This window comes from Orcinus orca, chromosome 16 (genome assembly GCF_937001465.1).
Source record: "Orcinus orca chromosome 16, mOrcOrc1.1, whole genome shotgun sequence".
Taxonomy (NCBI): Eukaryota; Metazoa; Chordata; class Mammalia; order Artiodactyla; family Delphinidae; genus Orcinus; species Orcinus orca.
The window spans coordinates 31,356,548-31,383,947 of record NC_064574.1 but is presented as its reverse complement, the minus strand read 5'-3'; the positions used below and the strand labels follow the sequence as shown (position 1 = coordinate 31,383,947).

Sequence of the window (27,400 nt, the reverse complement as noted above, 5' to 3'; positions counted from 1 at the left end):
AGGAAATAATAAAGGTAAGAGCAGATATCAATGAAATTGAAAACAGGAAAACAATAAAACAAGCATAAAAAGTTGGTTCCTTGATAAGATGGAGAAACAGAAATTATTAATATCAGGAAAGAAACAGGTGATATCACTACAGACTGTGCAGACATTAAAAGGATAATAAGAATAACATGGGAAGGAGCTTCAAGATGGCGGAAGAGTAAGACATGGAGATCACCTTCCTCCCCACAAATACAACAGAAATACATCTACATGTGGAACAACTCCTACAGAACACCTACGGAACACTGGAAGAAGACCTCAGACCTCCCAAAAGGCAAGAAACTCCCCACGTACCTGGGTAGGGCAAAAGAAAAAAGAAAAACAGAGGCAAAAGAATAGGGATGGGACCTGCACCAGTGGGAGCGAGCTGTGAAGGAGGAAAAGTTTCCACACACTAGGAAGCCCCTTCACGGGCAGAGACTGTGGGTGGCCGAGGGGGGAAGCTTCAGAGCCATGGAAGAGAGAGCAGCAACAGGGGTTTGGAGGGCAAAGTGGAGAGATTCCCGCACAGAGGATTGGTGCCGCCCAGGACTCACCAGCCTGAGAGGCTTGTCTGCTCACCCGCCGGGATGGGTGGGGGCTGGGAGCTGAGGCTCGGGCTTTGGAGGTCAGATCCCAAGGAGAGGACTGGGGTTGGCTGCATGAATACAGTCTGAAGTGGGCTAGTGCACCACAGCTAGCCAGGAGGGAGTCCAGGAAAAAGTCTGGAACTGCCTAAGAGGCAAGAGACTATTGTTTCAGGGTGCGTGAGGAAAGGGGATTCAGAGCACCACCTAAACGAGCTCCAGAGACGGGCACAAGCTGTGGCTATAAGCGCGGACCCCAGAGATCAGCATGAGATGCTAAGGCTTCTGCTGCAGCCACCAAGAAGCCTGTGTGAAAGCACAGGTCCCTATCCACACCTCCCCTCCCGGGATCCTGTGCAGCCTGCCACTGCCAGGGTCCTGGGATCCAGGAACAACAACCCCGGGAGAACGCACGGTGTGCCTCAGGCTGGTGAAATGTCACGCTGGCCTCTGCCACTGCAGGTTCGCCCCGAACTCTTTACCCCTCCCTCCCCCCGGCCTGAGTAAGCCAGAGACCCCAAAACAGCTGCTCCTTTAACCCCGTCCTGTATGAGTGAAGAACAGATGCTCTCAGGTGACCTACATCCAGAGGTGGGTCCAAATACAAAGCTGACCCCCAGGAGCTGTGCAAACAAAGAACAGAAAGAGATATTTCTCCCAGAAGCCTCAGGAGCAGCAGATTAAATCCCCACAATCAACTTGATGTACACTGTATCTGTGGAATACTTGAATAAACAATGAATCACCCCAAATTGAGGAGGTGGACTTTGGGAGCAATGATATATTTCTTCTCGCCATTTTTCTCTTTTTGTGAGTGTGTATGTGTATGCTCCTGTGTGTGATTTTGTCTGTATAGCTTTGCTTTTACCATTTGTGCTAGGGTTCTGTCTGTCCGTCTTTTTTTGTTTGTTTGGGTTTTGGTTTTAGTATAGTTTTTAGCACTTGTTATCATTGGTGGATTTGTTTTTTGGCTTGGCTGCTCTCTTCTTTCTTTCTTTTTCTGTTTTTATTACTTCTTAAAAATTTTTAATAATTTTTTTTATTTTAATAACTTTATTTTACTTTTATTTTATTTTGTCTTATTCTTTCTTTCTTTCTTGTTTTTCTCCCTTTTATTCTGAGCCATGTAGATGACAGCCTCTTGGTGCCCCAGCCAGGTGTCAGGTGCTCCAACAAATGCCTCTGAGGTGGGAGAGCCAAGTTCAGGACACTGGTCCACAAGACACCTCCCAGCTCCACGTAATATCAAACAATGGCAAAAATCTCCCAGAGATCTCCATCTCAACGCCAAGACCCAGCTCCACTCAATGACCAGCAAGCTACAGTGGTGGACACCCTATGACAAACAACTAGCAAGATAGGAACACAACCCCATCCATTAGTAGAGAGGCTGCCTAAAATCATAATAAGGCCACAGACACCCCAAAACACAGCACCAGACGTGGACCTTCCAACCAGAAACACAAGATCCACCAGAACACAGGTACTAGTCCCCTCCACCAGGAAGCCTACACAACCCACTGAACCAACCTTAGCCACTGGGGACAAACACCAAAAACAACGGGAACTACAAACCTGCAGTCTGCAAAAAGGAGACCCCAAACACAGTAAATTAAGCAAAATGAGAAGACAGAAAAACACACAGCAGGTGAAGGAGAAAGGCAAAAACCCACCAGACCTAACAAATGAAGTGGAAATAAGCAGTCTACCTGAAAAAGAATTCAGAATCATGATAGTAAAGATGATCCAAAATCTCGGAAATAGAATGGAGAAAATACAAGAGACTTTTAACAAGGACCTAAAAGAACTAAAGAGCAAACAACCAGTGATGAACAACATAATAAATGAAATTTAAAATTCTCAAGGAGGGATCAGTAGCAGAATAACTGAGGCAGAAGAACCAATAAGTGACCTGGAAGATAAAATAATGGAAATAACTACTGCAGAGCAGAATAAAGAAAAAAAAAATGAAAAGAATTGAGGACAGTCTCAGAGACCTCTGGGACAACATTAAGCACACCATTCGAATTATAGGGTCCCAGAAGTAGAAGAGAAAAAGAAAGGGACTGAGAAAATATTTGAAGAGATTAAAGTTGAAAACTTCCCTAATATGAGAAAGGAAATAGTTAATCAAGTCCAAGAAGCACAGAGAGTCCCATACAGGATAAAGCCAAGGAGAAACATGCCAAGACACATATTAATCAAACTATCAAAAATTAAATACAAGGAAAAATATTAAAAGCAGCAAGGGAAAAACAACAAAAAACACACAAGGGAATCCCCATAAGGTTAACAGGTGATCTTTCAGCCGAAACTCTGCAAGCCAGAAGGAGTGGCAGGACATATTTAAAGTGATGAATGAGAAAAACCTACAACAAAGATTATTCTACCCAGCAAGGATCTCATTCAGATTTGATGGAGAAATTAAAACCTTTACAGACCAGCAAAAGCTGAGAGAGTTCAGCACCACCAAACCAGCTTTACAACAAATGCTAAAGGAACATCTCTAGGCAGGAAACACAAGAGAAGGAAAAGACTTACAATAACAAACCCAAAACAATTAAGAAAATGGTAATAGGAACATACATATCGATAACTACCTTAAATGTAAAGGATTAAATGCTCCAACCAAAAGAGATAGCTTAGCTGAATGGATACAAAAACAAAACCCGAATATATGCTGTCTACAAGAGACACACCTCAGACCTAGGATACATATAGACTGAAAGTGAGGGGATGGAAAAAGATATTCAATGAAAATGGAAATCAAAAGAAAGCTGGAGTAACAATTCTCATATGAGACAAAATAGACCTTAAAACAAAAACTATTACAAGAGACAAAGAAGAACACTACATAATGATCAAGGGAGCAATCTAAGAAGAGGATATAACAATTGTAAATATTTATGCACCCAATATAGGAGCACCTCAATATATAAGGCAAATACTACCAGCCATAAAAGGGGAAGTTGAGGGCTTCCCTGGTGACACAGTGGTTGGGGGGTCTGCCAGCTGATGCGGGGGATGCGGGTTCGTGCCCCAGTCTGGGAGGTTCCCGCATGCCGCGGAGCGGCTGGGCCCGTGGGCCATGGCCGCTGGGCCTGTGCGTCCAGAGCCTGTGCTCCGGGATGGGAGAGGCTGCAACGGTGGGAGGCCTGCCTATCGCAAAAAGAAAGGGGGTGAAATCAACAGTAACACAATCATAGTAGGGAAATTTAACACCCTACTTTCACCAATGGCCAGATCATCCAAAATGAAAATAAATAAGGAAACAAAAGCTTTAAATGATACATTAAACAAGACGGACTTAATTGATATTTATAGGACATTCCATCCAAAAACAACAGAATACACATTCTTCTCAAGTGCTCATGGAAAATTCTCCAGAATAGATCGTATCTTGGGTCACAAATCAAGCCTTGGTAAATTTAAGAAAACTGAAATCGTATCAAGTATCTTTTCCAACCACCACTCTATGAGACTAGATATCATTCACAGGAAAAAAACTTTAAAATATACCAAAAAATGGAGGCTAAACAATACAGTGCTTAATAACCAAGAGATCACTGAAGAAATCAAAGAGGAAATCAAAAGATACTTAGAAATAAATGACAATGAAAACACGACAACCAAAAATCTATAGGATGCAGCAAAAGCAGTTCTAAGAGGGAATTTTATAGCAATACAATCCTACCTTAAAAACAAGAAACATCTCAAATAAACAACCTAACTTACACTTAAAGCAATTAGAAAAAGAAGAACAAGAAAACTCCAAAGTTAGCAGAAGGAAAGAAATCATAAAGATCAGATCAGAAATAAATGAGTAGAAATGAAGGAAATGACAGCAAAGGTCAATAAAACTAAAAGCTGGTTCTTTGAGAAGATAAACAAAATTCATAAACCATTAGTCAGACTCATCAAGAAAAAAAGGGAGAAGACTCAAATCAATAGAATTAGAAATGAAAAAGGAGAAGTAACAACTGACACTGCAGAAATACAAAAGATCATGAGAGATTACTACAAGCAGCTCTATGCCAATAAAATGGACAACCTGGAAAAAAAGGATAAATTCTTAGAAATGCACAACATTCCGAGACTGAACCAGGAAAAAATAGAAAATATGAACAGATCAATCACAAGTACTGAAATTGAAACTGTGATTAAAATTCTTCCAACAAACAAAAGCCCAGACCAGATGGCTTCAAAGATGAATTCTATCAAACATTTAGAGAAGAGCTAACACCTATCCTTCTCAAACTCTTCCAAAATATAGCAGAGAGAGGAACACTACCAAACTCATTCTACAAGGCCACAAACACCCTGATACCAAAAACAGACAAAGATGTCACAAAGAAAGAAAACTACAGGCCTGTATCACCAATGAACATAGATGCAAAAATCCTCAACAAAATACTATCAAACAGAATCCAACAGCACATTAAAAGGATCGTACACCATGATCAAGTAGGGTTTATCCCAGGAATGCAAGGATTCTTCAATATATGCAAATCAATCAATATGATACACCATATCAACAAATTGAAGGAGAAAAACCATATGATCATCTCAATAGATGCAGAGACAGCTTTTGACAAAATTCAACACCCATTTATATAAAAATCCTCCAGAAATGAGGCATAGAGGGAACTTCCTCAACATAATAAAGGCCATATATGACAAACACAGCCAACATCATCCTCAGTGGTGCAGAACTGAAAGCATTTCCACTAAGATCAGGAAAAAGACAAGGTTGCCCACTCTCACCACTCTTATTCAACATAGTTTTGGAAATTTTAGCCACAGCAATCAGAGAAGAAAAGGAAATAAAAGGAATCCAAATCGGAAAAGAAGAAGTAAAGCTGTCCCTGTTTGCAGATGACATGATACTATACATAGAGAATCCTAAAAATGCAACCAGAAAACTACAAGAGCTAATCAATGAATTTGGTAAAGTAGCAGGATACAAAGTTAATGCACAGAAATATCTGACATTCCTATACACTAAGGATGAAAAATGTGAAAGTGAAATTAAGAAAACACTCCCATTTACTTTTGCAGCAAAAAGAATAAAATATCTCAGAATAAACCTACCTAAGGAGACAAAAGACCTGTATGCAGAAAATTATAAGACCCTGATGAAAGAAATTAAATATGATACAAATAGATGGAGAGATATACCATGTTCTTGGATTGGAAGAATCAACATTGTGAAAATGACTCTACTACCCAAAGCAATCTACAGATTCAATGCAATCCCTATCAAACTACCACTGGCATTTTTCACAAAACTAGAACAAAAAATTTCACAATTTGTATGGAAACACAAAAGACCCTGAATAGCCAAAGCAATCTTAAGAAAGAAAAGCAGAGCTGGAGGTACCAGGCTCCCTGACTTCAGACTATACTACAAAGCTACAGTAATCAAGACAGTATGATATTGGCACAAAAACAGAAATATAGATCAATGCAACAGGATAGAAAGCCCATAGATAAACCCACACACATATGATCACCTTATCTTTGATAAAGGAGGCAAGAATATACAGTGGAGAAAAGATAGCTTCTTCAGTAACTGGTGCTGGGAAACTGAACAGCTCCCTGTAAAAGAATGAAATTAGAACACTCCCTAATGCCACACACAAAAATAAACTCAAAATGGATTAAAGACCTAAATGTAAGGCCAGACACTATCAAACTCTTAGAGGAAAACATAGGCAGGACACACTATGACATAAATCACAACAAGATCCTTTTTGACCTACCTCCAAGAGAAATGGAAATGAAAACAAAAATGAACAGATGGGACCTAATGAAATGTAAAAGCTTTTGCACAGCCAAGGAAACCATAAACAGACGAAAAGAGAACCCTCAGAATGGGAGAAAATATTTGCAAATGAAGCAACTGCGAAAGGGTTAATCTCCAAAATTAGAAGCCGTACATGCAGCTCAATATCAAAAAAACAAACAACCCAATCCAAAAATGGGCAGAAGACCTAAATAGACATTTCTCCAAAGAAGATATACAGATTGCCAACAAACATATGAAAGCATGCTCAACATCAGTAATCATTAGAGAAATGCAAATCAAAACTACAATGAAATATCATCTCACACCAGTCAGAATCACCATCATCAAAAAATCTACAAACAGGGCTTCCCTGGTGGTGCAGTGGTTGAGAGTCCGCCTGCCGATGCAGGGGACATGGGTTCATGCCCCGGTCCAGGGAGATCCCATATGCCGCAGAGCAGCTAGGCCTTTGATCCATGGCTGCTGAGCCTGAGCGTCCGGAGCCTGTGCTCTGCAACGGGAGAGGCCACAACAGTGAGAGGACCACGTACCGGAAAAAAAAAAAACCAAAAAAATCTAAACAATGAAAGCTGGAGAGGGTGTGGAGATAAGGGAACCCTCTTGCACTGTTGGTGGAATGTAAATTGATACAGTCACTATGGAGAACAGTATGCAGGTTCCTTAAAACACTACAAATAGAACTACCATATGACCCAGCAATCCCACTCCTGGGCATATACCCTGAGAAAACCTTAATTCAAAAAGAGTCATGTACCAAAATGTTCATTGTAGCTCTCTTTACAATAGCCAGGACATGGAAGCAACCTAAGTGTCCATCAACAGATGAATGGATAAAGAAGATGTGGCACATATATACAATGGAATATTACTCAGCCATAAAAAGAAATGAAACAGTTATTTGTAGTGAGGTGGATGGACCTAGAGTCTGTCATACTGAGTGAAGTAAGTCAGAAAGAGAAAAACAAATACCGTATGCTAATACATTTATATGAAATGTAGAAAAAAAACATGAAATCTACACATAAATTTGACAACTTAGATGAAATCGGCAAATTCCTTGAAAACCACAAACTACCACAAGTCACTCAATATGAAACGCATAATTTGAGTAGCCCTTTAACTGTTAAGGCAATTGAATTCACAATTTTAAAACTCCCAGAAATCTACAGACCCAGAGGATTTTCACTGTAGAGTTCTAGCCAATGTTTAAAGAAGAATTAACATAAATTTTAGACAATCTCTTCCAGAAAATAGAAGAGGAAGGAACATTTCCCAATTCATTTTATGGAGCTAGTATTACCCTAATACCAAAAGAAGAAAAAGTACAAAAAAGAACACTATGGATCAATATACTTCATGAATATAAATGTAAATATCATGTTTAATGGTGAAAAACAAAACTTTTCCACTAAGATGAGAAAGAAGGCAAGGATGTCTGCTCTCACCAGTGCTGTTGAACATAGTACTGGAAGATCTAACCAGCACAAAAAGGCAAGGAAAGGAAATAAAATACATACAGATTGGAAAGAAAGAAATAAAACTGTCCTCTATTTGCAGATTACATGATTCCCTATGTAGAAAATCCCAAGGGATCTACAAAAAAACAAAACAAAAACAAAACAAACTTCCGGAACTAACAAATGAGTTCAGCAAGGTCACAGGATACAAGATCAACACACAAAAATCAATCATATTTCTTTCTTTTTAATCTCCATGCCCTTAGAGAATGTATTGGAAAAACAAAACATTTGCCCCTAAAAATATAGCAGACAGTATACGTGTATGTGGTAATTATCAAATGAATGGAATAGGTAGTAATTCTTGAGAAGTTCATGGAAGGGAAGATATTATGGGATATAGAAGTCAGAAGATTTCTTGGAAGAGATAGACCAAAAAAAAAAAAAAAGCAGTATTGTATAGGAGAAGAGAAAGCTGTCAGGCAACACATATAATCATCGGACTTTGAAGTCAGATAAGCCTGGGCTCAAGTCCTTTTCCTTGAGCTCTGCCACCTATTAGTTGTGTGGCTCTAACCAAGTTTCTTAATTTCTCTAAGCCTTATCTGTAAAATGGTAATAATCGTTAGCACCTATATCATAAAGTTATCATTAATAATAGATGAGATAATGTTTTATAATATGATAAAATGTATAGTACACTGGCTGATACAGAATCAGTATTCATTACTAGAATTGCTTAACTAAATGGATAGAGATGAGATATAAGAAGGATTGCCCAAAAATAATGATTAAGTTACTCAGACCTAAGCAAAACTTTGTGAAAAAGAGTAGTGAGGAAGTACTAGAAAAAATTAAGACCAGATTGTGGGGGTCCCTGTGTGCCAGAATAACAAGTTTTCCCCAGTGACTTTCTATTTCTATTTGTAATTCAGAATCCTTTCTTGAAAAAAAGCTTATTTTCAATATATAAAAAAGATACAAGTAGAACTGCTCTGGTTGGAACAGATGTGGAGAATCCAGAGCCCCATCTGCCCAACATCCCCACCATTCCCAACGTCCCTTGGAAGGAAACCCAGGTTGGAAACCATGTTTTCTTTTTTTACCTTTTGATCCCCTTCACCCACTTCTCCTATCACCTACTGCCCACCTCTGGACATTACCAATCTATTCTCCATATCTTTCAGTTTGGTTTTTTGTTTCGGTTTTGTTTTGCTTTTTTTTTTTTTTTTTTTTTTACATTCCACATATAAGAGAAATAATACAGTATTTGCCTTTCTCTATCTGACTTATTTCACCTAGCATAATGACCTTGGGGTCCATCCATGTTGTTGCAAATGGCAGGAATTCATTGTTTGGTGTTTTTTTTTTTTAACATCTTTATTGGAGTATAATTGCCCCACAATGCTGTGCCAGTCTCCACTGCACAACAAACTGAATCAGCCACATGTATACATATATCCCCATATCCCTTCCCTCTTGTGTCTTCCTCCCACACTCCCTATCCCACCCTTCTATGTGGTCACAAAGCACTGAGCTGATCTCCCTGTGTTATGCAGCTGCTTCCCACTAGCTAGCTATTTTACATTTGGTAGTGTATATATGTCAATGCCACTCTCTCACTCCGTCCTAGCTTACCCTTCCCCCTCCCCATGTCCTGAAGCCCATTCTCTACATCTGCGTCTTTATTCCTGTCCTGCCCCTAGGTTCTTCAGAACCTTTTTTTTTTTAGATTCCATATGTATATATATGTGTGTGTTTTTCTCTTTCTGACTTACTTCACTCTGTATGACAGATGACAGACTCTAGGTCCATACACCTCACTACAAATAGTTCAATTTCGTTTCTTTTCATGGTTGAGTAATATTCCATTATGTATATGTGCCACATATTCTTTATCCATTCATCTGTTGATGGACACTTAGATTGCTTTCATGCCCTGGCATTGTAAATAGTTCTGCAAACGAACATTGTGGTACATGTCTCTTTTTGAATTATGATTTCCTCAGGGTATATGCCCAGTAGTGGGATTGCTGCATCATATGGTAGTTCTAATTTTAGTTTTTTAAGGAACCTCCATACAATTCTCCACAGTGGCTGTAACAATTTACATTCCCACCAACAGTGCAAGAGGGTTCTCTTTTCTCCATACCCTCTCCAGCATTCATTGTTTGTAGATTTTTTGATGACGACAATTCTGACTGGTGTGAGGTGAATGCCTCACTGTAGTTTTGATTTGCATCATTCTGTTTTATGGCTGAAAAATATTCCATTGTCTATAAATACCACAATTGCCTTATCCATTCATTTATAGATGGGCACTTAGGTTGTTTCCATATCTTGGTTATTGTAAATAGTGCTGCAACAAACATGGAGGTACATATATATCTTTTAAAGTTAGTGTTTTCATTTTCTTTGAATAAATAAATTGGATTTATTCAAAGAAAATGAACTTGGAATTGTTGGATCCTATGATAGTTCTATTTTTAACTTTTTGAGGAGCCTCCCTAGTATTTTCCATAGTGGCTATACCAATTTACATTCCCACCAAGAGCGCACAATTGTTTCCTTTTTTCTGTATCCTTACCAACACTTGTTATTTCTTGTCTTTTTGATAATAACCAATGTAACAGGTGTGAGGTGATATCTCATTGTGGGTTTGATTTGCATTTTCCTGGTGATTAATGATGTTGAGCATCTTTTCATGTGCTTGTTGGCCATCTGTATGTCTTCTTTGGAAAAATGTCTATTCAGGTCCTCTGCCCATTTTTCAACAAGATTGTTTGGGCTTTTTTGCTTTTAGGCTATATAAATTCTTTATATATTTTGGAAGTTAACCCCGTATGAGATATTGCAAATATTTTCTCTCATTCAGTAAGTTGCCTTTTTATTTTGTTGATGGTTCCCTATGCTGTGCAGAAGCTTTTTAGTTTGATATAGTCCCACTTGTTTGTTCTTGCTTTTGTTGCATTTACTTTTGGTGTCAGATTCAGAAAACCTCACCAAGACCTATGTCAAGGAGCTTACTTCGTATGTTTTCTTCTAGAAGTTTTATGGTTTCAGGTCTTACATTCAAGTCTTTAATCCATTTTGAGTTAATTTTTGTGTATGGTGTATGAGAGTGGTACAGTTTCACTCTTCTGTGTGTGGCTGTCAATCATATTTCTATATATTAGCAATGGACATGTGGAAAACAAAATTTAAATGCAATATCATTTAATGAATTCAGTTAAGTTCCATGATACAAAAGCAATGTATAAAAATTAGTTGCATTTCTATACCCTATCAATGAACTATTCAAAAACACAATTAAGAAAACAATCTCATTAACAATAGCATCAAAAAGAATAAAATACTTAGGAATAAGTTTAACCAAGGAAGTGGAAGATCTGTACACTGAAAACTATGACATCAATGAAAGAAACTGAAGAAGACACAAGTAAATGGAAATACATCCTATGTTCATTGTTAAAATGACCATTCTACCCAAAACAGTCTACAGATTTGAAGCAATCTCTATCATAATTCCAATGGCATTTTTCACAGAAATAGAAAAACAATCCTAAAATTTGTTTTGAACCATGAAACACCCCGAATAGCAAAGCAATCTTGAGAAAGAAGAACAAAGCTGGAGGCATCACACTCTCTGATTTCAAACAGAGCTGTAGTAATCAAAACAGTATAGTACTGGCATAAAAACAGATACATAGACCAATGGAACAGAATAAAGAGCCCAGAAATAAACCCACTCATATGCAGTCAACTAATCTTTGACAAGGACGCCAGGAATACACAATGGGGAAATGATAGTTTCTTCAATAAATAGTGTTGGAAAAACTGGATATCCACATGCATAAGAATGAAATTGGACCCTTATCTTATGCCATACATAAAAATTAACTCAAAATAGATTAAAGACTTAAATGTAAGGCCTGTAACCATAAAAATCCTAGAAGAAAAAATAAGGAAGAAATCTCCTTGACATTGGTCTTGGCAATGATTTTCTGGATATGGCAACAAAAGCAAAAATAAACAAGTGGGACTACATCAGACTAAAAAGCTTCTGCACAGCAACGGAAACAATCAGCAAAATGAAAGGCAACATACAGAATGGGAGAAAATATTTGCAAACCATATATCTGATAAGAGGTTAATATCCAAAATACATATGGAATTCATACAATGTAATATCAAAACAAAAACAACCCAATTTTTTAAAAAGGGCAAAAGAGCCTGAAGAGACATTTTCCCAAAAAAGTTATACAAATGACCAACAGGTATATGAAAATGTACTCATCACTAATCATCAGGAAAATGCAAATCAAAATCACAATGAGATATCACCTCACACCTAGTAAGATGACTATTATAAAAAAATAATAAAGACAAGAGATAACAAGTATTGGCAAGGGTGTGGGGAAAATGGAAATTTTGTGCACTGTTGATGAGAATGAAAATTGTTATAGCCACTATGGAAAACAGTGTGGAGTTTCCTCAAAAAGTTAAAAATTGAACTACCATACGATCCAGCAATCTCACTTCTGAGTATATATCCAAAGGATGTGAAATCTGTATCTCGAAGCGATAACTGCACTCCCGTGTTCATTGTAGCACTATTTACATAGTCAAGATACAGAAATAACCTAACTGTCCATTGACAAATGAATGGATTAAGAAAATGTGGTATTTATAAACAATGGGATATCAGTCAGCCATAAAAATGAAAGAAATCCTACCATTTGCAACATGAATGAAACTAGAAGACTTTATGCTAAGTGAAATAAGCCAGACAGAGAAAGACAAACACTGTACTATCTAACTTAACACGTAGAGTTTTAAAAAGTCAAACTCGGGCGTCCTTGGTGGCACACTGGTTGAGAATCTGCCTGCCAATGCAGGGGACGCGGGTTCGAGCCCTGGCCTGGAAAGATCCCACATGCCACGGAGCAACTGGGCCCGTGAGCCACAATTACTGAGCCTGCGCGTCTGGAACCTGTGCTCCGCAACAACAAGAGGCTGCGATAGTGAGAGGCCCACGCACTGCGATGAAGAGTGGTCCCTGTTTGCCGCAACTGGAGAAAGTCCAGGCACAGAAACGAAAACCCAACACAGCCATAAATAAATAAATTTAATAAGTCAAACTCATAGAACCAGAGAGTAGAAATGTGTTTGTCAGGGGGTATGGAGGGTAGAGATAGGCAATTTGGGAAGATGTTGGTCAAAGGATACAAACTTTCAGTAATAAGTTTAATAAGCTCTGGGGATCTAATTTACAGCATGGTGATTATAGGTAGTAATACTGTATCGTATACTTGAAATTTGTTGAGAGTATATTCTAAATGTTCCCACCACACACAAAAAAACAGTAACTACATGAGGTGCTGGATGTGTTAATTAACTTGATTGTGGTAATTATGTCACAATGTATATGTATTATTAAAACATCATGTTGTACACCTTTAACAAATGTTGTACAACCTAAATACATACCATTTTTATTTGTCAATCATATCTCAATAAAGCTGAAAAATACAATACCATTTACAACTGCTAGGGGAAAAAATGAGATTTTTACATATAAATTTTTTTAAAAACCATGTACAGGGCTTGAATTTTTAAAACTACAAAACATTGACTGAAGAGGAAATCAAGAAAAACTAAATAAATGGAGAGAGATAATGTGTTCATGGACTGGAAAATTCACTATAGTAAAGAAGTCAATTGTCCCCAGATTGATATGAGTTTAATACAATTCCTATTAAAATCCTAGCAAGATGTTTTTTATGTAGACAAGATTATCCTCAAATTTATGTGGAAAGGAAATAACAATTTTGAAAAAGAATAATAAAGTGAGAAGAATCAATTCTACTCAATATTAAGGCCTGCTGTATAGCTACAGTAATCAAGAGAGTCTGTTATTGGTGGAGAGATAGACACATAGATCAATGGAACAGAATAGAGAAGCCAGAAATAGCCCCACATAAGCACTGCCAAGTGATCTGAGGTATTCAGTGGAGTCTTGTCAACACATGGTGCTAGAGCAATTGGATATTCATGGGCGAAAGTATGAACCTAGACCTGAACCTCACACTTAACACAAAAGAGTACCTCAAAATGGATCACAGATTTAAATGTAGAACTATAAAACTTTTAGAGGAGAAAATCATCAGGACCTAGGGCAGATGACCAAAGAGTTCTTAGATATGTCACTAAAATCATAATCCATAAAATCAATAAACTGGACTTCATCAAGATTTTTTCTCTGCAAATGATGTAACAAAGGATACACACCAGAATCTATAAAAATTGCTCAAAACTCAATAGTTAAGGGACTTCCCTCGTGGTCCAGTGGTTAAGACTCCATGCTCCCAATGCAGGGGGCCCAGGTTTGATCCCTGGTCAGGGAACTAGATCCCACGTGTATGCTGCAACTGAAAAAAAAAAAATCCCACATGTCACAACAAAGATCCTACACATGGCAATGAAGATTCCATTTGCAACAACTAAGACCCGGTGCAGCCAAATAAATAAAAATAAATAAATATTTTAAGAAACCTCAACAGTTGAAAAAACAAACATTCGAATTAGAAAATAGTAAAAGAGAGGTGGAGTCAAGATGGTGGTATGGGAAGATGTGGAGTTAGCATCTCCCCACAACTAGGGTGCATGCCAGCCACTGGTGAAGGACTCTGATGCCCAAGGAGATGGGAGGAAACCCAAAGTGAATGGGTAGGATGCAGGGAGACTGAGGGGGGAGGGGAAGTGGAGGCCAGACAGGATTGGCACCCCTGAGGCTGGGGAGATCAGGAGAGACAGGTGAGAGGGACTCTCCAGGAAGAGCTGGAGAGAAGTGGAGGGTAATCGTCTGGCCCACTCTGGCCAGGGAGTCTGCTGAGCTCCCAAGCTGGCACCCCACCCCTCCAAAGCCCCATCCATGTTGTGTGGGTCCAGGGACATAAGAAGGAGGCTGGGGAGATCAGGAGAGGCAGGCTGGAGGAGCCATCCAAGAGGAGCAGGAGAGGAGCAGAGGGCTATTTCTCAGCCCACTCGGCCCAGGGAGACTGCTGAGCTCCCAGGCCAGTCCCCTGCCCTCCAAACCCCCTCCAGACCACATGTGTCCTTGGGGGCATTGGAGGGAGGCTGAGGGGAGATCAGGAGAGTCAGGCAGGAGGGGCCCTCCCAGACTGGAGGAGCAGGAGAGAACAGGAGGTCATTTGCCCTGCCCACTCGAGCCCAAGAAGCCTGCTGGGCTCCCAGGTGAGGTCCCCTGCCCTCGAGCCCAAGAAGCCTGCTGGGCTCCCAGGTGGGAGGCACGCCTGGGCACCTTCTGTTCCTTGAGCCTAAGCCCCACCCCCCACAGCCCCCATGACCTTTTCCAGCCCTGTGGGTCCTGAGAATTTGTCCCGCCCACAGCCCAAACCTCGCCCTTGCTTAGGCCCACCCTCAGCAGCCAAGGCCTTTACCCCACACACACACCTTTTTTTTCTTTTCCCTCCTCCTCTATTTTACTATTGTGGTACTGATGTACCTTCTGGTTATTCATCCATATTTTTATTTTTATATTCTTCCTAACATATCTGTTGGTTTCTTAGTTTAATTTTATTTTTTACTTTGTTATTGTTCTTTTTTTTTTTTTTTTTTTTTTTGCCACCCCAGGCAGCTTGTGGGATCTTGTCATGAGCCTCGGGTTGGGGTGATGCTCCTGTGGTGGGAACACTGAGTCTGAACCACTGGACTAACAGAGAACCTCAGACCCCAAGGAATATTCATCAGAGTGAGGTCTCACGGAGTTCCTCACCTCAGCACCAAGACCCAGCTCTACCCAACAGCCTACAAACTCCAGTGTTGGAAGCCTCAGGTCAACCAACCAGTAGGACAGGAACACAATCCCACACATTAAAAGAAAAAACAATGAGATGGTAAAAAATATGTCACAGATGAAGGAGCAAGGTAAAAACCTACAAGACCAAATAAATGAAGAGGAAATAAGCAATCTACCTGAAAAAGAATTCAGAGTAATAATAGCAAAGATGATCCAGAATCTCAGAAATAGAATGGAGGCACAGATGGACAAAATACAAGAAATGTTTAACAAAGATCTAGAACTAAGGAATAAAAAACAGAGATGAACAACATAATAACTGAAATGAAAAATACACTAGAAGGAATCAGTAACAATAACTGAGGCAGAAGAACGAACAAGTGAGCTGGAAGACATAGTGGTAGAAATAACTGCCAAGGAGCAGAATAAAGAAAAAAGAATGAAAAGAATTGAAGACAATCTCAGAGACCTCTGGGACAATACTAAACACACCAACATTCAAATTATAGGGGTCCCAGAAGAAGAGAAAAAGAAAGGGTCTGAGAAAATATTTAAAGAGATTATACTTGAAAACTTCCCTCACATGGGAAAGGAAATAGTCATCCAAGTCCAGGAAGCACAGAGAGCTCCATACAGGATAAGCCCTAGGAAAAACACACCAAGACACATATTAATCAACCTAACAAAAATTAAATTCAAAGAAAAAATATTAAAAGCAGCAAGGGAAAAACAAGAAATAACATACAAAGGAATCCCCATAAGGTTATCAGCTGATTTTTCAGCAGAAACTCTGCAGGCCAGAAAGGACTGGCAGGATAAACTTAAAGTGATGAAAGGGGAAAACCTACAACCAAGATTACTCTACCCAGCAAGGATCTCATTCAGATTCAATAGAGAAGTCAAAAGCTTTTCAGACAAGCAAAAGCTAAGAAAATTCAGCACCACTAAACCAGCTTTTTTTTTTTCTTTTGAATTTTCTTTTATTTATCTTTTTATACAGCAGGTTCTTATTAGACATCCATTTTATACACATTAGTGTATACATGTCAACCCCAAACTCCCAAATCATCACACCACTACCCCCACCTCCCACTGCTTTCTCCCCTTGGTGTCCATACATTTGTCCTCTACATCTGTGTCTCAATTTCTGCCCTGAAAAACAGTTCATCTGTACCATTCTTCTAGGTTCCACATATATGCATTAATATATGATATTTTTTTCTCTTTCTGACTTACTTCACTTTGTATGACAGTCTCTAGATCCATCAACGTCTCTGCAAATGACCCAACTTCATTCCTTTTTATGGCTGAGTAATATTCCATTGTATATACGTACCACATCTTCTTTATCCATTCATCTGTTGATAGGCATTTAGGTTGCTTCCATGACCTGGCTACTGTAAATATTGCTGTAATGAACATTGGGGTGCATGTGTCTTTGGAATTATGGTTTTCTCTGGGTATATGCCCAGTAGTGGGATTGCTGGGTCGTATGGTAGTTCTATTTTTAGTTCTTTAAGGAACTTCCATACTGTTCTCCATAGTGGCTGTGTCAATTTACATTCCCACCAACAGTGCAAGAGGGCTCCCTTTTCTCCACATGCTCTCCAGCATTTATTGTTTGTAGATTTTTTGATGATGGTCATTCTGACCTGTGTGAGGTGATACCTCATTGTGATTTTGATTTGCATTTCTCTAATAATTAGTGATGTTGACCATCCTTTCATGTATTTGTTGGCAATCTGTATATCTTCTTTGTAGAAATGTCTATTTAGGTCTTCTGCCCATTATTGGATTGGGTTGTTTGTTTTCCTGATATTAAGCTGCGTGAGCTGCTTCAAAACTTTGGAGATTAATCCTTTGTCAGTCGCTTCATTTGCAAACATTTTCTCCCATTCTGAGGGTTGTCTTTTCCTTTTGTTTATGGTTTCCTTTGCTGTGTAAAAGCTTTAAGTCCCATTTGTTTATTTTTGTTTTTATTTCCATTACTCTAGGAGGTGGATCAAAAAAGATATTGCTGTGATTTATGTCAAAGAGTGTTCTTCCTATGTTTTCCACTAAGAGTTTTATAGTGTCTGGTCTTACATTTAGGTCGCTAATCCATTTTGAGATTATTTTTGTGTATGGTGTTAGGGAGTGTTCTAATTTCATTCTTTTACATGTAGCTCTCCAGTTTTCCCAACACCACTTATTGAAGAGACTGTCTTTTCTTGCTTGTATATCCTTGCCTCCTTTGTCACAGACTAGTTGACCATAGGTGCGTGGGTTTATTTCTGGGCTTTCTATATTGTTCCATTGATCTATATTTGTGTTTTTGTGCCACTACCATATTGTCTTGATGACTGTAGCTTTGTGGTATCTGAAGTCAGGGAGTCTGATTCCTCCAGCTCCGTTTTTTCCCCTCAATACTGCTTTGGCTGTTCGGGATCTTTTCTGTCTCCATACAAATTTTAAGACTTTTTTGTTCTAGTTCTATAAAAAATGCCATTGGTAATTTGATAGGGATTGCACTGAATCTGTAGATTGCTTTGGGTAGTACAGTCATTTTCACAATATTGATTCTTCCAATCCAAGAACATGGTATATCTCTCCATCTATTTGTATCATCTTTAATTTTTTCCACCAGTGTCTTATAGTTTTCTGCATACAGGTCTTTCGTCTCCCTAGGTAGGTTTATTCCTAGGTATTTTATTTGTTTTGTTGCACTGGTAAATGGGAGTGTTTCCTTAATTTCTCTTTCAGAATTTTCATCATTAGTGTATAGGAATGCCAGAGATTTTGGTGCATTAATTTTATATCCTGCAACCTTACCAAATTCATTGATTAGCTCTAGTAGTTTTCTGGTGGCATCTTTAGGATTCTCTATGTATAGCATCAGGTCAGCTGCAACCAGCGACAGTTTTACATCTTCTTTTCCAATTTGTATTCCTTTTTTTGTGTGTGTGGTACGTGGGCCTCTCACTGTTGTGACCTCTCCCGTTGCAGAGCACAGGCTCTGGATGCACAGGCTCAGCAGCCATGGCTCACGGGCCTAGCCGCCCCATGGCATGTGGGATCTTCCTGGACCGGGGCACGAACCCATGTCCCCTGCATCAGCAGGTGGACTCTCAACCACTGCACCACCAGGGAAGCCCCGTATTCCTTTTATTTCTTTTTCTTCTCTGATTCCCGTGTCTAGGACTTCCAAAACTATGTTGAATAATAGTGGTGAAAGTGGACATCCTTGTCTTGTTCCTAACCTTAGAGGAAATGCTTTCAGTTTTTCACCATTGAGAATGATGTTTGCTGTGGGTTTGTCATATATGACCTTTATTATGTTGAGGTAAGTTCCCTCTATGCCAACTTTCTGGAGAGTTTTTATCACAAATTGGTGTTGAATTTTGTCAAAAGCTTTTTCTGTGTATATTGAGATGATCATATGGTTTTTCTTCTTCAATTTTTTAATATGGTGTATCACATTGATTGATTTGCATATATTGAAGAATCCTTGCATTCCTGGGATAAATCCCACTTGATCATGGTGTATGATCCTTTTAATATGTTGTTGGATTCTGTTTGCTAGTATTATTTTGAGGATTTTTACATCTATATTCATGAGTGATACTGGTCTGTAATTTTCTTTTTTTTTGTAGTATCTTGTTCTGGTTTTGGTATCAGGGTGATCATGGCCTCATATAATGAGTTTCGGAGTGTTCCTTCCTCTGCAATTTTTTGAAAAAAATTGAGAAGGATGGGTGTTAGCTCTTCTCTAAATGTTTGATAGAATTCACCTGTGAAGCCATCTGGTCTGGACTTTTGTTTGTTGGAAGACTTTTAATCACAGTTCAATCTCATTACTTGTGATTGGTCTGTTCATATTTTCTATTTCTTCCTGCTTCAGTCTTGGAAGGTTATGCCTTTATAAGAATTTGTCCATTTCTTCCAGGTTATCCATTTTATTGGCATCGGGTTGCTTGTAGTAGTCTCTTAGGATGCTTTGTATTTCTGCAGTGTCTGTTATAACTTCTCCTTTTTCATTTCTAATTTTATTGATTTGAGTCCTCTCCCTCTTTTTCTTCATGAGTCTGGCTAAAGGTTTATCAATTTTGCTTATTTTCTCAAAGATCCAGCTTTTAGTTTTATTGATCCTTGCTATTGTTTTCTTTGCTTCTATTTCATTTATTTCTGCTCTGATCTTTATGATTTCTTTCCTTTTGCTAACTTTGGGTTTTTTTGTTCTTCTTTCTCTAGTTCCTTTAGGTGTAAGGTTAGATTGTCTACTTGAGATTTTTCTTGTTTCTTGAGGTAGACTTGAATAGCTATAAACTTCCCTCCTAGAACTTCTTTTGCTCCATCCCATAGGTTTTGGATCGTTGTGTTTTCATTGGCATTTGTCTCTAGGTATTTTTTGATTTCCTCTTTGATTTCTTCAGTGATCTCTTGGTTATTTAGTAATGTATATTTTAGCCTCCATGTGTTTGTGTTTTTTACATTTTTTTCCCTGTTGATTTCTAATCTCATAGCATTGTGGTCAGAGAAGATGCTTGATATGATTTCAATTTTCTTAAAATTTACCAAGGCTTGATTTGTGACCCAAAATGTGATCAATCCTGGAAAATTCTCCATGTGCACTTGAGAAGAAAGTGTAATCTGGTGTTTTTGGATGGAATATGCTATTAATGTCAATTAAATCTATCTGCTGTATTGTGTCATTTAAAACTTGTGTTTCCTTATTAATTTTCTAACTGGATGATCTGTCCATTGGTGTAAGTGAGTTGTTAAAAGTCCCCCACTGTTATTGTCTTACTGTTGATTTCCTCTTTTATAGCTGTTAGCATTTGCCTTATGTATTGAGGTGTTCCTATGTTGGGTGCATATATATTTATAATTGTTATATCTTCTTCTTGGATTGATCCCTTCATCATTATGTACTGTCCTTCCTTCTCTCACAGCATTCTTTATTTTAAAATCTATTTTATCTGATATGAGCATTGCTACTCCAGCTTTCTTTTGATTTCCTTTTGCATCGAATATCTTTTTCCATCTCCTCACTTTCAGTCTGTATGTTTCCCTAGGTCTGAAGTGGGTCTCTTTTAGACAGCATATATATGGGTCTTGTTTTTGTATCCATTCAGCAAGCCTGTGTCTTTTGGTTGGAGCATTTAATCCATTCATGTTTAAGGTAATTATCGATATGTATGTTCCTATTACCATTTTCTTAATTGTTTTGGGTTTGTTTTTGTAGGTCCTTTTCTTCTCTTGTGTTTCCCACTTAGAGAAGTTCCTTTAGCATTTGTTGTAGAGCTGGTTTGGTGGTGCTGAATTCTCTTAGCATTTGCTTGTCTTTAAACTTTTGATTTCTCCATTGAATCTGAATGGTTTCTCCATTGAATCTGATTTTTTTTTGAATCCTTGCCAGGTGGAGTAATCTTGGTTGTAGTTTCTTCCCTTTCATCACTTTAAGTATATCATGCCACTCCCTTCTGGCTTGTAGAGTTTCTGCTGAGAAATCAGCTGTTAATCTTATGGGAGTTCCCTTGTATGCTATTTGTTGTTTTTCCCTTACTGCTTTCAATAATTTTTCTTTGTCTTTAATATTTGTCAATTTGATTACTATGTGTCTCAGTGTGTTTCTCCTTGGGTTTATCCTGTATGGGACTCTCTGTGCTTCCTGGACTTGGGTGGCTACTTCCTTTCCCATGTTAGGGAAGTTTTCAACTATAATCTTTTCAAATATTTTCTCCAGTCCTTTCTCTCTCTCTTCCCCTTCTGGGACCCCTATAATGAGAATGTTCTTGTGTTTAATATTGTCCCAGAGATCTCTTAGGCTGTCTTTGTTTCTTTTCATTCTTTTTTCTTTATTCTGTTCTGCAGCACTGAATTCCACCATTCTGTCTTCCAGGTCACTTATCCATTCTTCTGCCTCAGTAATTCTGCTATTGATGGCTACTACTGTATTTTTCATTTCATTTATTGTATTGTGCATCTCCGTTTGTTCTTTAATTCTTCTAGGTCTTTGTTAAACATTTCTTGCATCTTCTCAATCTTTGCCTCCATTCTTTATCCGAGGTCCTGGATCATCTTCACTATCATTATTCTGAATTCTTTTTCTGGAAGGTTACCTATCTTCACTTCATTTACTTGTTTTTCTGGGGTTTTATCTTGTTCCTTCATCTGGTGCATAGCCCTCTGCCTTTTCATCTTGTCTATCTTTCTGTGCATGTAGTTTTTGTTCCACAGGCTGCAGGACTGTAGTTCTTCTTGCTTCTGCTGTCTGCCCTCTGTTGGATGAGGCCATCTATGAGGCTTATGCAAGTTTCCTGATGGAAGGGAATGGTGGTGGGTCACCAAACCAGCTTTACAACAAATGGTAAAGAAACTTCTCTAAGCAGGAAACAGAAAAGAAGAAAAAGACCCACAAACATAAACCAAAAACAATTGAGAAAATGGTAAGAGGAACATACATATCGATAATAACCTTGAATGTAAATGGATTAAATGCTCCAGCCAAAAGACACACACTGGCTGAATGGATACAAAAACAAGACCCATATATATGCTGTCTGCAACAGACTCACTTCAGACCTAGGGACACATACAGACTGAAAGTGAGGGGATGGAAAAAGATATTTCATGCAAATGGAAATCAAAAGAAAGCTAGAGTAGCCATACTCATATCATATAAAATAGACTTAAAATAAAGACTGTTACAAGAGATGAGGAGGGACACTAGATAATGATCAAAAGATTAATCCAAGAAGAAGATATAGCAATTATAAATGTTTATTCACCCAACATAAGAGCACCTCAATACATAAGGGAAATGCTAACAACCATGAAAGGAGAAATTGACAGTAACACAATAAAAGTAGGGGAATTTAACACCCCACATACACCAATGGACAGATCATCCAAACAGAAAATAAATAAGGAAACACAAGCTTTAAATGACACAATAAACCATATAGATCTAATTGATATTTATAGAACATTCCACCCAAAAGTGGCAGAATACACTTTCTTCTCAAGTGCACATGGAACACTCTCCAGGATAGATCACAACTTGGGTCACAAATCAAGCCTCAGAAAGTTAAAGAATATTGAAATCGTATCAAGCATCTTTTCTGAATACAATGCTTTCAGACTGGAAATCAATTACAGGAAAAAAACTAAAAAATCACAAATACATGGAAGCTAAACAGTGTACTACTAAATAACCAAGAGATCACTGAAGAAATCAAAGAAGAAATTTAAAAATACATAGAAACAAATGACAATGAAAACACAACTACTCAAAATCTATGGGATGCAGAAAAAACAGTTATAAGAGGGTAGTCTATAGCAATACAATCTCACCTCAAGACACAGAAAAATATCTCAAATAAACAATCTAACCCTACACTTAAAACAACTAGAGAAAGAAGAACAAAGAAAACCCAAAGTCAGTAGAAGGAAAGAAATCTTAAAGATCAGAGCAGAAATAAATGAAATAGAAAAGAAGAAAACAATAGCAAAGATAAATAAAACTAAAAGCTTGTTCTTTGAGAAGATAAACAAAATTGATAAACCCTTTAGTCAGTCCCATCAAGAAAAAAAAAGGGAGAGGACACAAATCAATAAAATTAGAAATGAAAAGGGAGAAGTTACAATGGACACCACAGAAATACAAAGCATCCTAAGAGACTACTACAAACAACTCTATGCCAATAAAATGGACAACCTGGAAGAAATGGACAAATTCTTGGAAAGCTACAATTTTCCAATACTGAAACAGGAAGTATTAGAAAATATAAACAGACCTATCAAAATTCATGAAATTGAAACAGTAATTAAAAATCTTCCAACAAACAAAAGTCCAGGACCAGATGGCTTCACAGGTGAATTCTATCAAACATTTAGAGAAGAGCTAACACCCATCCTTCTCAAACTCTTCCCAAAAGTTGCAGAGGGAGAAACACTCCCAAATTCATTCCATGAAGCCACCATCACCCTGATACCAAAACCAGAAAAGATATTACAAAAAAAGAAAATTATAGACCAATATCACTGATGAACATAGATGCAAAAATCCTGAACAAAATACTAGAAAACAGAATCCAACAGCACATTAAAAGGATCATAAACCATGATCAAGTGGGGTTTATTCCAGGAATGAAAGGATTCTTCAATATACGCAAATCAATCAATGTGATAAACCATATTAACAAATTGAAGGACAAAAACCATATGATCATCTCAATAGATGCAGAGAAAGCTTTTGACAAAATTCAACACCCATTTATGATAAAAACACTGCAGAAAGTAGGCATAGAGGGAACTTTCCTCAACATAATAAAGGCCATATATGACAAACCCACAGCCAACATCGTCCTCAATGGTGAAAAACTGAAAGCATTTCCACTAAGATCAGGAAAAAGACAAGGTTGCCCACTCTCACAACTCTTATTCAACATAGTTTTGGAAGTTTTAGCCACAGCAATCAGAGAAGAAAAGGAAATAAAAGGAATCCAAATCAGAAAAGAAGAAGTAAAGCTGTCACTGTTTGCAGATGACATGATACTATATATAGAGAATCCTAAAGATGCCACCAGAAAACTACTAGAGCTAATCAATGAATTTGGTAAAGTAGCAGGATACAAAGTTAATGCACAGAAATCTCTGGCATTCCTATATACTAATGATGAAAAATCTGAAAGTGAAATCAAGAAAACACTCCCATTTACCATGGCAACAAAAAAATAAAATATCTAGGAATAACCTACCTAGGGAGATAAAAGACCTGTATGGAAAAAATTATAAGACCCTGATGAAAGAAATTAAAGATGATACAAATAGATGGAGAGATATACCATGTTCTTGGATTGGAAGAATCAACATTGTGAAAATGACTTTACTACCCAAAGCAATCTATAGATTCAATGCAATTCCTATCAAACTACCACTGGCATTTTTCACAGAACTAGAACAAAAAATTTCACAATTTGTATGGAAACACAAAAGACCCCGAATAGCCAAAGCAATCTTGAGAATGAAAAATGGAGATGGAGGAATCAGGCTCCCTGACTTCAGACTATACTACAAAGCTACAGTAATCAAGACAGTATGGTACTGGCACAAAAACAGAAAGATAGATCAATGGAACAGGATAGAAAGCCCAGAGATAAACCCACGCACATATGGTCACCTTATCTTTGATAAAGGAGGCAGGAATGTACAGTGGAGAAAGGACAGCCTCTTCAATAAGTGGTGCTGGGAAAACTGGACAGGTACATGTAAAAGCATGAGATTAGAACAGTCCCTAACACCATACACAAAAATAAGCTCAAAATGGTTTAAAGACCTAAATGTAAGGCCAGACACTATCAAACTCTTAGAGGAAAACATAGGCAGAACACTCTATGACATAAATCACAGCAAGATCCTTTTTGACCCACATCCTAGAGAAATGGAAATAAAAACAAAAATAAACAAATGGGACCTAATGAAACTTCAAAGCTTTTGCACAGCAAAGGAAACCATAAACAAGACCAAAAGACAACCCTCAGAATGGGAGAAAATATTTGCAAATGAAGCAACTGACAAAGGATTAATCTCCAAAATTTATAAGCAGCTCATGCAGCTCAATAAAAAACAACCCAATCCAAAACTGGGCAGAAGACCTAAATAGACATTTCTCCAAAGAAGATATACAGACTGCCAACAAACACATGAAAGAATGCTCAACATCATTAATCATTAGAGAAATGCAAATCAAAACTACAATGAGATATCATCTCACACCAGTCAGAATGACCATCATCAAAAAATCTAGAAACAATAAATGCTGGAGAGGGTGTGGAGAAAAGGGAACACTCTTTCACTGCTGGTGGGAAAGTGAATTGGTACAGTCACTATGGAGAACAGTATGGAGGTTCCTTAAAAAACTACAAATAGAACTATCATATGACCCAGCAATTCCACTACTGGAAATATACCCTGAGATAACCATAATTCAAAAAGAGTCATGTACCAAAATGCTCATTGCAGCTCTATTTACAATAGCCCAGAGATGGAAACAACCTAAGTGTACATCATCGGATGATTGGATAAAGAAGTTGTGGCACATATATACAATGGAATATTACTCAGCCATAAAAAGAAACATAATTGAGCTTGTAATAAGCTGTATGGACCTAGAGTCTGTCATACAGAGTGAAGTAAGTCAGAAAGTGAAAGACAAATACCGTATGCTTAAACATATATATATGGAATTTAAGAAAAAGAAATGTCATGAAGAACCTAGTGGTAAGACAGTAATAAAGACACAGACCTACTAGAGAATGGACTTGAGGATATGGGGAGGGGGAAGGGTAAGCTGTGACAAAGTGAGAGAGTGGCATGGACATATATACACTACCAAACGTAAGGTAGATAGCTAGTGGGAAGCAGCCACATAGAACAGGGAGATCAGCTCGGTGCTTTGTGACCGCCTGGAGGGGTGGGATAGGGAGGGTAGGAGGGAGGGAGGGAGACGCAAGAGGGAGGAGATATGGGAACATATGTATATGTATAACTGATTCACTTTGTTATAAAGCAGAAACTAACATACCATTGTAAAGCAATTATACTCCAATAAAGATGTAAAAAAAAAATCAATGTGATACACCACATTAACAAATTAAGGAATAAAAACCATATGATCATCTCAATAGATGCAGAAAAAAGTTTTGACAAAATTCAAAACCCATTTATGATAAAAACTCTCCAGAAAATGGGCATAGAAGGACTTACCTCAACATAATAAAGGCCATATATGACAAAACCACAGCAAGCAGCATACTCAATGTTGAAAAACTGAAAGAATTTCCACTAAGATGAGGAACAAGACAAGGATGTCCACCCTTACCTCTCTTATTCAACATAGTTTTGGAAGTCCTAGCCATAGCAATCAGAGAAGAAAAATAAATAAAATAATACAAATTGGAAAAGAAGAAGTAAAAGTGTCATTGTTTGCTGATGACAAGATACTATACATAGAAAATCCTAAAGATGCCACCAGAAAACTATCAGAACTAATCAATGAATTTGGTAAGGCTGCAGGATACAAAATTAATGCATAGAAGTCTCTGGCATTCCTATACATCAACAATGAAAAATCAGAAAGAGAAATTAAGGAAACACTCCCATTTTCCATTGCAACAAAAAGAATAAAATACCTAGGAATAAACCTGACTAAGGAGGTATAAGACTTGTACTCAGAAAACTATAAAACACTGATAAAAGATATCAAAGATGACATAAACAGGTGGAGAAATATACCATGTTCTTGGATTGGAAGAATCAATATTTTGAAAATGACTATATTACCCAAAGCAATCTACAGATTCAATGCAATTCCTATCAAATTGCCAATCGCATTCTTCACAGAATTAGAACAAAAAATTTTACAATTTGTATGGAAACACAAAAGACTCCAAATAGCTAAAGCAATTTTGAGAAAGAAAAACGGAGTTGGAGGAATCAGGCTCCCTGACTTCAAACTGTACCACAAAGCTCCACTAATCAAGACAGTATGGTACTGGCACAAAAATAAATATAGATCAGTGGTACAGGATAGAATGCCCAGAGATAAACCCACGTACATATGGACACCTAATTTATGACAAAAGAGGCAAGAACATACAATGGAGAAAAGACAACCTCTTCAATAAGAGATGCTGGGATAATTGGACAGCTACAT

At 37.9% G+C, this 27,400-nt stretch overlaps 1 long non-coding RNA gene across 1 annotated transcript in view; it reads right to left on the bottom strand.

Annotated features, from left to right (window-relative positions):
- Positions 1-15,464: 15,464 nt before the first annotated feature.
- Positions 15,465-27,400, bottom strand: part of LOC125961474 (uncharacterized) — a 52,121-nt gene continuing 40,185 nt past the window's right edge. The window contains exon 2 of the long non-coding RNA XR_007472222.1: positions 15,465-16,381. This is a non-coding gene — a long non-coding RNA (uncharacterized LOC125961474). The remainder of the gene's footprint in view (positions 16,382-27,400) is intronic.